The 13,607-nt window shown below is 45.2% G+C and overlaps 1 protein-coding gene and 1 long non-coding RNA gene across 8 annotated transcripts in view; one reads left to right on the forward strand and one right to left on the reverse strand.

The window, feature by feature from the left end:
• Positions 1-946, reverse strand: part of LOC146810867 (RUN and FYVE domain-containing protein 1-like) — a 516,661-nt gene extending 515,715 nt beyond the window's left edge. For 3 of the 7 annotated variants that reach the window (XM_085617897.1, XM_085617895.1, XM_085617894.1), the window contains exon 1: positions 610-742. The gene's annotated coding sequence lies outside the window, so the exon portion shown is untranslated. Of the gene's footprint in view, positions 1-609 lie in introns of all 7 variants that reach the window. The other 4 variants (XM_085617898.1, XM_085617896.1, XM_085617893.1 and 1 more) reach the window with 2 other exon arrangements.
• A 19-nt stretch (positions 947-965) lies between these two features.
• LOC146810869 (uncharacterized) lies at positions 966-11,215 on the forward strand. The gene is made up of 3 exons (XR_014966638.1): positions 966-1,075; positions 9,735-9,826; positions 10,563-11,215. It is a non-coding gene; the product is annotated as an uncharacterized LOC146810869 (long non-coding RNA).
• The last annotated feature ends 2,392 nt before the right edge of the window (positions 11,216-13,607 follow it).

Below are 13,607 nucleotides of genomic sequence, written 5' to 3' on the forward strand. Positions count from 1 at the left end.
ACTCCCAATAAAGAAATTAAAAAAAAAAAACAAAACTTGGTTGTTGTATATTATATACAAGAATGCCGAGAAGGGGTGTTGGTTTCTTACTACTGGGAGGAAATCAGCAATAAGACTTTCGTACAGCTCAGCATGAGACTGCTAAGCAGATCATTAAAGTTTATTACGTAATATAAACATCAAAGTAGAAACCTCTTACGAAATATATCGGAAACAATGTTCATATCTCCGAACATACGCAACAGCCGAAATTCGATCACTGACACAGTGTAATAAATCTTCACCAGCCTCATGCCGAAAGCGCTTCAACGCCTCGTCAGGGGTAGTAAGCGCTATATAAATACAATTACATTTGCTCCCAACCATCGATAACGAACAAGCATGGAGAAAGAAGGATGCTGAAAAGAGACAGAGAACAGAAAAAAAGGCATGGGAATGACATACAGTAGGGAGACGAAGAGTTAGAGGTGGATAGATTTGGTAAACATGGCTAGACTAAAAGCAGCTAAAAGGGATGCAGTAGAGCAAGAAAGGCACATGGAACAGATCGGAATGAATGACAAAGAGATCATTCTCACTAACGAATAACAACTAAGGTGACTGACTTACACAGACCGTCCGTAAAATTCAGCCTAGTGCCCGTAATCCGTTATTGATGTTTTAATGGGCGACATTTGTCCACAGTGTCAATACTTCCGGGTCGCATGACAGCCAACAGCTGAGCCTATTATGTGAATCGTTTTGGAGTAGTGGAGGCTCGTATGTGTGAGGTGACCTGGGATTGGAGCCTTGTCTTCAGCTCAGCCAATCGTCGCGTGCTATACAACATTCAGACGTGTTCTTTGGTTTAAGAAGTCTGCACGTGCCTATGCATTCTATAAACACCGTCCTAGCCACTTCACTTGGCGGTGTGTTTGAAGCAGTCAGGCTGTGCTGCTTGCTGACATAAACACAGTCAGCCACGAGCCGGTCTTTGACAGCCGGATATAGCCTGTACACGTCCTACTGCCATCCTCGAATCTACACGGAACACGTTGAGGAAGGAGGGCAGGATATGCAGGAACACCTCTCCAAGGTTTGCGTAACATATTTAGCATTTACTAGTATTGGGTGTTAACATTTTTATGTGGAGGTTGTGGGCAAGTAAATTAATATATTAACGTGAAGAACCCAGTCCGGTGTTTCGCTTGTGCCTAAGCGCTAAAGCAACAGTCAGAGTCATATTAGTATGTGGTTTGTAACTTCAGCATCAGAATTAGTGTAAAATATGACAACGATATTTACATTAAGCGAGAACTGGCAATGTCAATAGGTCTGGCTTATCAGAGAAAATGATGATTGCGTCATTGATGGGCTTAGGCACTAAATAAGTTGAAGCCCTCATATATGCACTCTGTCATTAATCTTTGCACTCATGCATCCATCCTTTGGCGTATTCTAGCATTCATTCTCTGACACATCTGCAACAAAAACACCCTCAACGTATGCGAGATAAATTAGTGCAAGTAGAAAAAAATAAAACATGTTAGCCATGGGCATCCGCAGAAATTTTTCCGGGGGGGGCAAAATGTTAACGTCGTCACTATCCTCCGACATGATGTGTGCCAGGTGGGGCACAAGAAACACTGGGGCGCAGAAGGAGCCATGGGGGACAGGAAGCAGGCTGCATATGATCTCATACATCATAGGGTTGTTGTGCCACAGCCATCTCTTTCTTTTGTGGACTTTGGAAGATATCATTCACATCTTCCAGCAGTTGGCAAAGAAAAAAGCATAGCTCAGCTGCCGACAGGAGCGGCTCTTGGCCAAAAGTGAAAAAGCACAGGCATGCAAAGGATTTAGAAACCTGAAGCAAAATATTAATGGAAGGATCAAGCTGCTATTGTCTGATTAGCAATTTCTAATCTGTTTTTATGTCACCGCTATTGAATATACCACATTATTCATACACACATGATACCCAAAAAAATACCATCTACACGGTGTTGAAATTCAGCTGGAGCATTACAAAGACCAAATGGCATAAACAAATACTCTGAATGTGCATATCTAGTATTAAGAGCGGTCTTCCATTTGTCTCCTGCTTTATTGGGAACTAAGCTGTGTGCCGCCCTAAAATCATATTTTGCAAACACCTTAGCCATACAAACTTGTTCCAATAGTACAGAAATGTGTGGCAAAGTACATGAAGTATTTACAGTGATGCCATTCAATTCACAATAATCACCATTTGATTTTGAGAAACAAAATATAGGTGCTTTATAAAACCAGGCTGGCTGTATTGAATAAAGTGAGTTGCAGATGGCCCCTGGCCCCTTAAAACTCATACATTCTCTAAACCCTAAAATTGCCCCCTGTCCCCCCCAAAACTCATTACCACCATGAACCCTAAAATTACCCCCTGGCACCCCAAAACTCATTACCACCCTGAACCCTAAAATTACCCCTGGCACACCAAAACTCATCACCACGCTGAACCCTAAAATTACCCCTGGCACCCCAAAACCCATTCTCGCCCTGAACCCTAAAATTACCCCTGGCACACCAAAACTCATCACCACGCTGAACCCTAATATAGCACTAATTCGGAAGATAAGCATATCTGACGAATTTTTTTATAAGAAATGTATGTTCAGCCTGCCATTACTTCCTGCTGAGCAGTCAGGTTCTGGGTAGATGCACTCCAACAGCTGCCTGGGGATGCTAAAACGTTCTAAAAGTGCTGTTTGCGGAATTCTGATTATGTTTGCCAAAAGTAAAACACCTGACAATGACTAGAAAGCGCTCACTATGGAGGCATACACTTTCAAACAAGAGAGAGCTGGTATGTTATGTGCTGATTTTTTTTTCTTTATTTCATAAGTATTGTTTAAGATGTATTCGCTTTGGAAAATATAAAAACTTGTAAATTATTCCTCTCGATGCGCACTTACAGTGAGGTCTATTGATTGACGGCTTCTTTGTCAACCCAAAGCAATCACAATGGAGTCCTCTGAAATGTTACATAAGCCAAAAGACTAAAAGTGTAGGAGTCACATGTCATCCATACTGGTAGGCAGTATAGTTTAAGAGTGCTTGGTGTGGAGAAGCCCAAACTCAGAGTCGAAAAAGAAACTGCATAGTTGGGAGTTCTCTTTAATAATAAGAATCGATTTCTAGCCAAATTAATCCTTTTTGCAACATTAATCAATTTTCTAATAATGTATTATTTGCAATGTGTATGCAGTTCTGGGATGAAAGTTAATAGCTCACTATTCTATATTAGGACTTTAAGTTATAAATTGCAAGTAACAAAAGGAGGTTTCTTTTGAAAGCAGTAACCTGCTGATCTGTACATACGCAAACGCACTCTGTAATCACTTGGTACACGTTCTTTGCAGAAGGCATATTAACCCTCTGCACTAACTTCACATAAGTCAAAACCTCAACTATGCAAAAAAATGCTGATCTCTCTCGGACGATAATTAATCACAGGAGTTATTGTGACATTTATGTGAGCATGGTAATTGCTGGGGGAAAGAAACGCTGCAGCAGGTGCTTCAAAAGCGTAATAAACGTTCAAGCACGGCGCCCCCAGGATGGTGGCACCGGTCGCACCGCCCTAAAGCCGGCCCTGGCGCTCCATGCTTCTTTAAGTTATAAATTGCAAGTAACAAAAAGGAGGTTTCTTTTGAAAGCAGTAACCTGCTGATCTGTACATACGCACTCTGTAATCACTTGGTACACACGTTCTTTGCAGAAGGCATATTAACCCTCTGCACTAACTTCACATAAGTCAAAACCTCAACTATGCAAAATGCTGATCTCTCTCGGACGATAATTAATCACAGGAGTTATTGCGACATTTATGTGAGCCTGGTAATTGCCGGGGGAAAGAAACGCAGCAGGAGCTTCAAAAACGTAACGTTCAAGCACGGCGTCCCCAGGAAGGTGGCACCGGTCGCACCGCCCTAAAGCCGACCCTGGCGCGCCATGCTTCTAACAGGTAAGAAAAACACATGCATTTGCGTTTTAATTGTCCGATCCTGCAGCAACACACTTCCAAGGCCCATACATGACAGTAACCCGATTCAAGGCCCCATTCTCCCGATTTTTTTTTTTTACAGAATCTCCCACTTTGCTCTCCTGAAATGGTGGCATGTATGGGTAAGTAAGTACACCGTCTACCCGGCCTCAATAAACACGGCGTCAGAATTCCCCTGGCCTTGCCCTTGCCCACTAGCTGTAAATTTAATTAAAAAATAAACACTCACGTGCTCCGACCTTGAGTGGTCCGAGATGCTGGAATGCTAGTGTTCTTAGCCGAAAGCGGAGACAGGGCGTTGGGCGGCAAAATGCTCCTGGGCTGGCCGCAAACGCGAGGGAAGACGCACTGCCATGCGAACGTGTGCGCCTATAAAATAATAAGCCAATCATCCTTCAGCTTACACCCCAAAGCTGAAATGGTGATTGGCCCGATTTTTTTTTTTTTGGTCCTGCCGCCCTGGCCTGCGCTGTCATTCAGTGCTTGTAGCCGTAGTAGCGCATGGGCGCTTCAATATAATACGATCCAGTTCGCGGACCCCCTGGGACTGTGTCACGGACCCCTGGGGGTCCGCAGCCCACAGGGCCCAAATAGGGGCGCTCTAGGGGGGGCAATTGCCCCTCCTTGCCCCCCCCCCCCCCCCCCCGCGGACGCCCATGATGCTAGCATCTAAACACGGCAGTCATGTGCTTGCAATAACTAACCTGAAGATAGCAGCGGGTGTCTGTTTTACCGATGTATTGTACACAGTAAATCGTGGTTTTACGGATCCAGCATTAGAAACAATATGTTAGCCATCTTGGAACGGTAAAACCAGGGTACACTGTCCCTAAATGATTCCACGTTGCACAATTATGATGTAGTTTGCAGCAAAATGTTAGCTTGGGAACAACGCTGACAAGCAGAACTTGAGCGGCTGTTGTTTACAGCTCTTGTATTTAACACTGTTTTGAGGGGAAAAAAATACATCCTCGCATCGAGGACACTGTTTGAATTTAAATATAGCGCTGAATTATGGATTTGCATTTTGCATAACTTACCCAAAATTTCCTGTAATTATGCAAAATAAAATTACACAAATGTCACACTTCTCTATAAATTTCCTGCCCACAGTCTTAAGCACAATGTAATAACAATTCACCTTTTAAAAACCTAGTCCATTTAACATGTGCTTTTTACAATAAGTAAGTCAAGCCTATTTGCGTTGTCCTAACTTTAAATTATAAACAGATCACTCTTAAGGAATCTGACACAATTTCTTATTTAACTGATAATTCCTATAGCCGTCACCATTGGCTTGATACTAAAACCAACACAGGCCTACTGAAGTGTGCATAAGATGGCAACCATCATAAATACAGTTAAGAAATTACAAATATGTACAGAGTTACAGTTGGCAACACAATATACTACCACCCTCAATAGGGTCTTACAAGAACCATCACGGTGAAGATCATCTACTCCCAGGGTTTGTCAGAATGGGTGACCTACACCATAACACTTGCCTACTATGTGAGATTAACAAGTTACAAAATACCTATCTACAGTGACAATGACAAGAAGTTTATTGTATGGTTACTTAAAATCGGTACAGAACATAAAATGTCTACAACTTTTGATACAGGCGCCTTTGTTTGGTCGCTATAAAAAAGTGTTGTTCGGTCATAATGAGGCAGTACATAGCAAGTATTTTACAGAGTATCTAAAAACTTGGTTGTGTTACACCCTTGTGGGACACACACAAACTTGGAATGCTAGGCAATAGTAAAGGGTTTCAAAAGTGGCATCTGATCGGCATATCCCAAATGGGGGATCTTTGGCAAAACGGGAAAGTCGTCAGCTTCACTCACCTGCAAGAACAGTATTTAATGGCTCCAAGCGAACAGTTCAGATATTTGCAGATTAGACATGCGATTGAAACAGCCCTCCCGAGGAGCCAAGATGGCGACCGGAGCAGACGCTTGAGCGCCCGGCTCCGTCGGCCCCTGGCCTCGGACTATTATCCTGATTCTTATCCTCGCCGATTCTCGAGGTGCAACGTGTGCGATGACGCGCTGATCGTGCCGCCGCTTTCCCGGAGTCTCAGCCCGCCCGGATGCCGGAGTTCTGGGTGCTTTTGTTCTCTGCACTGGACCCCTGCTCCATGGTGGCCTTTGCCGGCCCCCTGGAAGCTCCGCAGTCACCGGACCCGCTAGCGCAAACCCGAGCCCCGCGGTCCCGATCTCACCTCGCACCACGGACTGTCGCCAGATGAGCCGGGGGAGGGACGGCCGGACACCTTCTGCACCCTGCGCCTGACGGGCTGGAGCAGTGGGGTGTGCCCCGGTGCAGCGGGTCTCCTGCCCCGCTCTGTGGATCGCGCTGTGGGAGGCTGCTGCCCCCTTCTTCTATTGCTTAGCCGGCGGCAAAGAGAACCCGCGGGAAGAGAAGTGACTGTTGGCTTTCCCTGTTGCGGCGCAGACCTGAGGGGAATTGACTCCTTGCCACGACCCCCCCCCCCTGGCCATTGCACCGTACAGCGGTAAAACATGGTGTTGATTGCCTGTTCGCGGCCGGGGGGTGATACTCCGGTCTCGCCCGCTGCCCACTTCGCCCTCCCTCCTCCGGACACCAGCTCCACAGTGCCGTCCCGGATTGCTGCCGATGTGGGGGCGCAGCTTCCGCTGACATGCGGCTCCGTTCTGGCTGTCCTGCGGGACTTTCGACTACAAATGTGTGCTGGCCTGCAAGCGCTGAGTGAGCGGGTTGACTCCATACTGTCGGCTGCGGGTCGTGAGTGCTCTGTTTGTCATCAACAAGGCGTGGGTCCGCCAGTGCTTTTGTCCTCTTGCGGGGACGCAACGGATGAGTATGATCGTGCTACACTGGTGCCTGCATCTGGCGTTCCCGGCACACAGGATCAACCGCCCTCCAGCTCCACTGCGGATACTTTGTTTCCCTGTTCATTGCTGCCTGCTTTATTGTTGCCTGCCTCACTGCGTCCGCAAGAGTATCCTGCTGAGCGATACCTAACATCCTCGAGGACTCGTCCACGGTGGCCTACTGCTTCTTTTCTGTGGAACTCCTGTACTTTACTTGCCAGGTCTGGATTTTATGTGGTGCAAAGAGGGACCTCGATAGATGGTCGGCGGCCATTTCGTGATTCTACTTCACCATCTTCTCCCAAGCGGCCATATTGTTTTTGTCTGCACGAGATGCGGGGCCTTCATGTAGGGGCTGGTTTAATCCCAAGCCCGCGATCGGGCCAGGGCTAGACTGATCTATATCGCCATGGTTTCACGGATGGGCTGGACTGGGATTGGAACTGTATGTATATGTTGTGCGCACTCTTCGCGATTTGACTTCCTTCGCTTACATCGTTGTGACACGTTGTTTTCGCACGCAGTTTCTGGCATAGTGGGTTCTCAGTGTGTGGAGGCCATAGCTGGCTGATGGTTTGGGGCGCTCTGAAGTTCCGTGGGCTCCTCCCCACCTTCTTCTCTGTTTTCTTACTTACTTTTCTTCACTCTATTCCTACTCTCTCTCTTGTCTATATTTCGGGTTCATGGGACGACAGGCACTATGCTGGGGGGGGGGGCAGGCCGTAGCCTCCGCATTGGTGTAGGGTGGGGGGATAATTCTCTGTTCTTAATTAGTTCTATGGGCCTTTTCTTTATGTCTCTGCGCTATACTTGCTTCGATTCGGGGTCCGGGTGTGGGGTGGATTGAGTGGGGGCGGCTCTGGAGGGGTGCGTAATTGTTCATGGGACTATCCTGTTATATACCTGCACCGCCTCACTGCCTGAGATTTTACTTCCATTGTCGTTTTAATGATGCTGCTGCTCCCGTGTGGTGAAGCTATCTTGCGGACTCGAATCTCCTTTGTTCTTATTCTTCACTAATTTTTTCCTGATAAAATTATCTTGAAAATTTAAAATTAACCTTCACTTCTCCTTCCCCGGGGGTCAGGGATCTCTCCAGTGTATTACTCATAACTCGTTACTAATCTTGACCGTTGAAGCACAGGGGATGTAATGTCTGTATCAGTGCTTAACTGTTTCGTGGCCGGCCTGACGGTTGTAGGCCCGTATTTGTTCTTTTAAGAAGCACGAATAAAGGTTTTAAAAAAAAAAAAAAAAAAAAAAAAAAGAAACAGCCCTCCCCACAACGGAGACGCTCCCGGAATCCTCCCCCTTAGAGGACCGATTACTCACCGACTATCTCCACAAAACAGCAACCTCGCTGACATATAAAAAAATCATTAACAACCGACCGGACCCACTTGCTCGACTTAGGGAACTTTGGAGGTCTGACGTTGGAGATATGGATGATCCTGACTGGCGCGATGCGATAGCCTCGCCCAATGAAGTAGCAATCTCCTCCAGACTACGACTGGTGCAGTTTAAAATATTACACAGGCCCTATTACACACGGATGGTATTGCACAAGATGGGAAGGGCCCCTGACCCAAGCTGTCTGCGCCTCTGCGGCGACATAGGTACCTATTATCACACCATATGGGAGTGCCCCAAACTTGCGCCATACTGGGAAGAAGTGGTAAGAGTAATAACAGATGTCACCGAGAAACAGGTTCCACTTGAGTCCCAATGTTGTATCCTTAATATATGGGGTCCGACAGATCTTACACACCCTGAACGCCTCTGGGCCACGACTGGCATGACAATAGCTAAGCGGAACATAGTGCAAAAATGGGGAGTGAGGACAGTACCAACAATAACGCAATGGAGTAGGGACATGGATATGGTCATGGTTGCAGAGAAGGCCATATTTATACATAGGAAATGCCCTCGCAAATGGGCTAAGGTGTGGGGAAAGTGGAACGTGTACAGAGGGAATATTTGCTCCCCCCCCCAGAAGATGATAGTGACTCGGGTGAGGACATGTAGAGGTATGGACTTAACTGTGTATTAAGGCGGAAATGTGTAACAGCTGATTGTATAGAAATAACATTGAGACTGTATAATACCGTGTGCAGATCTGTATTGTTGCATTATTACATTTAATAAAAAGTTTCACAAAAAAAAACTTGGTCGTGTTTATAAGTGTGCTAGTGGCATCTTGTGTTTTTTATGGGGAGTCATAGGAGATGGGAGAGGTGAGTGAAATCACATTGGAAGCATGGGACAATTCTTTGAAAATTATACTGGGTGCAAGGAATGTACAGAGTGCTCTGCTGTTGTGGGTTGAGAGCAGATCCAGACATGTAAAGGGGGCGCGGGGCTGCCCTGTGCTAAAGTGTTGAATTAAAGTGCGCCGTGCCAGACTGAAAAAAAGTGCAGGAATACAAAAAATAGGCTTGACACCACCCCCCGCCCCCCCCTTGCACAACAACCTAAGACTAAAGTACAAAGTGCGAATCCGGGAGGGGTGTGGGGTATTAAGAATATGACGCCATGTATATGGCACTGGGACATGGAGTTATAATGCAGGAGAACTATTCAAGGCTATTGGAGTTGGGACTTCAGGCGCAGTGCTAAATATTTTAGGCCTAGTATGGGGGATGGCTGGGCTGAACTGGGAGCATTCGTGTAGAGCTGGCCGTTCTGGGAAATGGTCACTCAGTTTCTGGTTGTAAAGTTAAAATGCGAGTTACAGCATTGTGTAAAAGAATACATGAATAAACTGTTTGACTGCTGTAACAATTGGGTTGTCCTGTTTCTTAGCTGGTTGCTGACATACATAATGCATTTCCCATATCTGACCATTTCAGACACTGTTTCCAAGGATTGGAAAAGTACAGTGGCCTCATTGGCTGAACAAGTCCTGTGTTGTATGAATATCGGTCCCAGTAAAGTTCGCTGGGTAAGTAACAGTGCAGGGCATCACAACAGCAACAGCTCCTCCGTTTTGGTGGAGGGGCATCGCCCCCTCCCCCGCCAGCCTTAAAACTTGAAAAAAAACTGGTTTATAATTGTTTTATTTTTCAAGTTCTCCTTTAGGGGGCAGGCCTTCACAGGGCAGTCAGGAGAGTAAGTGGAGGGCACAGGTATCTGTGTGCATGTGTGTTTGGCCAGCCGTCTCAGGCCGGCCAAACATACATGCACACTGAACTGTTTCTAACCCCAGCCACGACTGTAACTAATCTTGTTGACTGAATATGTCTTAGGGTGTGTTTACCCACTGCTCTGGTCTGTATAAAGTGTTTTAACATGTGTGACTGATGGAGCAGGGTTTTTTCTTTAAAACCGAATACCTGTTTCATTTTCGCATGTTATAATTAAAAGTACTACTGATTAATGAATAACTACTAAAAGTTTGTCGTGTTTGGTTTAATCAATCTTATTAACAGAAGAATTACACGTGGGAACGCTATTGCATGGCTAAATTAATAAATGAACTAAATTGGTGTGCAAATTGACGAAATAGATGTTGCTTATGTGATGTTATTGTATTTTGCGCTTATAATTAATATACATTAATGTCTTTTGATGTCGCAAATGGCTAGATAAATACATACACATAAGGGTATTAGCAGGGGAATAACACTGTTTAATCATTTCCGTGCAGTAATTCTGTTTTATGTCTTATTTCGCTTAAGTTGTCCAATGTGGCCTACTAAAAGATGGCTACCACCCGCAGCCTGCATTCGAGTTGATGGAAATTTTGCAAGGAAGCTTCGTGCTGCCTGTGACCTTGCCCTTTTGACAATCTGAAAAGCCATGATCATGATGACAACTCCAGGAAAGATGCCAAGAGCCCCTGAACAGGATATTTGTTGCAAAACGAAATTATGAACTTGTAATGATCCCACGACCGGGATACAAATTATCCAAAAAAGACATCCGTAGAAGTAACGAATTAGTTATGGACTCCATATTTTCTATTCATTATTTGGAAGGATCAATGTGTGTGAAAATTTCGCATTGTATCTCAATTCACCAAGACAACATTATTTTCCGCCATTCATCCGTTTTGCTTGATATCATTGTAACTTTTAGAATGTAATTTTAGTATAAATATTAGTAGACTAGAGAGGTCTAGCGCCACTTCTTCCCGAACTGATGATCCGAGGTCCCTATGCTGACGGAGAGGACGGTGACTCTACATGACGGCTAGAAACTATGATTCTTTTACTGAGGACCGGTTCTGACTTAGGATCTGACATTTAGACAGAATAGGTAAATATGAGAGAAATGAATTTGCATTTATTTGGCTTTTCTTACAATTTTAGATAAACAAATATTCTGTTTGAATCTCTGTGTCGGGTGGTTATTTTCTTGTCATGTTTATTGAATTTATTTGCATATTATTTGAAATGTTTTCGCCAGATTTATAAGCAACTAGTAGATGCCATTGACCTCAGGATATATGCAGATTGGTTAGGTAACAGAAAGTGTTTCCCCTTATACATGGCACGGATAAGAGTGGTAGGATGAATGTTGGTGTAATGGGCCCCACCAGCGTGTGATGTGCGTGTTTGACTGTGAGATCACTCCGTCCGTGGAAGTTGAGGGGATTCGGAAGCTCCGATCTGCACCAGTTTCTTGGTAGCAGAATGATGGTTTACTATTGTCTTGATCTGGTGAATTTGCATGTATATAGGCTTGTAGATTATTGATTGATATTTGTACTAACACTATATGTCGAAGTTGTATTGAGTTTTATGTATTGTGTACGGCTTCTGGGACGTAGGGAGTCGGTGACAGTTCCGTGGTAGAGCAGAGGGAGTGCTGCTCTCGGAAAAAGGCGGGATTGTTGGCCCTGTATGCAGACAGGGAAAAACGTGTGACAATTGAAGTTGCGCGTCGCATTGTCTGGGTTCGATGAGGTAGCATCGCCGTGTGTTGCCATTAGAAACGTATTTCTGTGTGAGAGAAGTGTATATGATAGCGAAGGTTATCTGTGAAGTTCTGGTCTTAGGTCTCAGGGATCCGTATGGCATTCCGTTAAAGCTTATCACTAGAAAGGTAATAGGTATTATCTGAGCTTGTTAGAAGGACAGGGCAGAGGTAAGCGCTGCTTTGTTAACGTGTGATTTAATTTTGTAGTAGGACAGACTGTTCGCTGTTCTCGGGAAAGACAGAATTCTGTGTGAATGTACTACATTTTCTGGTGTGAAAGTGCGTGAATGAGAAGGCATTCTGGTTAATTGTGAAACTCTTAGGAGCATTCCGGAGAACACAGTTAATTGGTGCTTGTTAGAAGGGTAGAGTAGAGGGATGTGCTACTTTATCAACGGAAGTAACGATTCTGTAGTAGGGCAGAGGTAAGCGCTGCTCTCGGGAAAGGCAGAATTCTCGTGGGAAAGGTCTTTTGCTGTTCTGTGGCTAGCGAAGCAGACAATGGAGATGTTTGTATGTTGTAACTAACAGACTCGTAGAAGTTGAAACAAAGTCTACCGAGTAGTTTTGTAAAGGAGGGGTAGACGAGAGAGACAGGAGACAGGATCAGAAGCTGCTGCAGCGACTGCTGACGTCAGGGAGACCGCGCTGTGATTGGACAGTGGGTTGGAACAGTGAAAGCACGGTGATTGGTGTGCTAGTGTACGCCGCGCTAGGATTGGGAGACATACAGGGTGACGTAGACGCTCCAGGATTGGTGCGTTGGTGTGAGTCGCGCTGGGATTCGTGGACTGAGTCAGTGACGTAGACGCTCCAGGATTGGTGCGTTAGTGTGAGTCACGCTGCAATTGGACAGGAGATCGTACAGTTGTAGAAAGGACAAACAGCTTGCAGAAAATAAGAAAATGTATTACCACGCTGAGGAAAAGAAAAAGAAATCCTTGATTGGTAAGGTTAAGAATTGGTTTGACAAGGATAAGGATATCGTAACTAGGGAGGGACAGTTACTGCCCCCGATAAGAACCCCCGCATCCTTCATGGTTGTGAAGTATGGGTATCATACCTGTATTTGGTTAGACAACTGGGTAAAGTATACCAGGGAGGATGGAGTTTTAGCTTTCCCGGAGCATGGCTCATTTAATCTGGCCATACTGATGAACTTACGGGAACAGATGATGGGTCTAGAGCCTCGGCCTAGGCCGACGCAGTTTGAGTTCCACCTGAGATAAATATTGGAAAAGAAGGGACAGACAAAGTCAGAGAGGGACAGATTGCGGAAAAACCCCGAGGAGGTGTAGGAAACATCAACAACAAGCTAGGTGAAGGGACAAGTAGACAGCAAGAAGATTGCGTGTCGGAGACCCGAGGAGGGACAGAAGTAGGGAAATCTCAATTGGTGGAAAAAGAGACTGTTGGAGAAAAGGAAGTTGTCGGAGAAAAGAAAACTGTTGATGCACAAGAGGCAACTGAGACAGAGTCTGATGAAAGTGACAATGAGATTCATGGAGGACGAGTTCTGAGAAAGAGAACTTGGCTTGGAGAAAGAAACAATAAAGAAGGAAGACAAAAGAGAAATGCAAAAGGAGATCTTTGGCCCAATAAGATAAAGAGACTGAGGTATCGACTGACACGAGTTAACTCTTCAAAGGCTGAACAGGTGAACGAAGTGTCAAGTCAAAATCCAACAAAAGAGGAAGAAACAAAGATACCTGAGAGAACTAAAAGAATCAGAAAACCAAACCAGAGGCATAAGTCACCAGAATGGACGTATGTGGCACTGCCTGAACAAGGAGAAGAGGCAG

Source organism: Triturus cristatus, chromosome 7 (assembly GCF_964204655.1).
Source record: "Triturus cristatus chromosome 7, aTriCri1.1, whole genome shotgun sequence".
Lineage (NCBI taxonomy): Eukaryota > Metazoa > Chordata > Amphibia > Caudata > Salamandridae > Triturus > Triturus cristatus.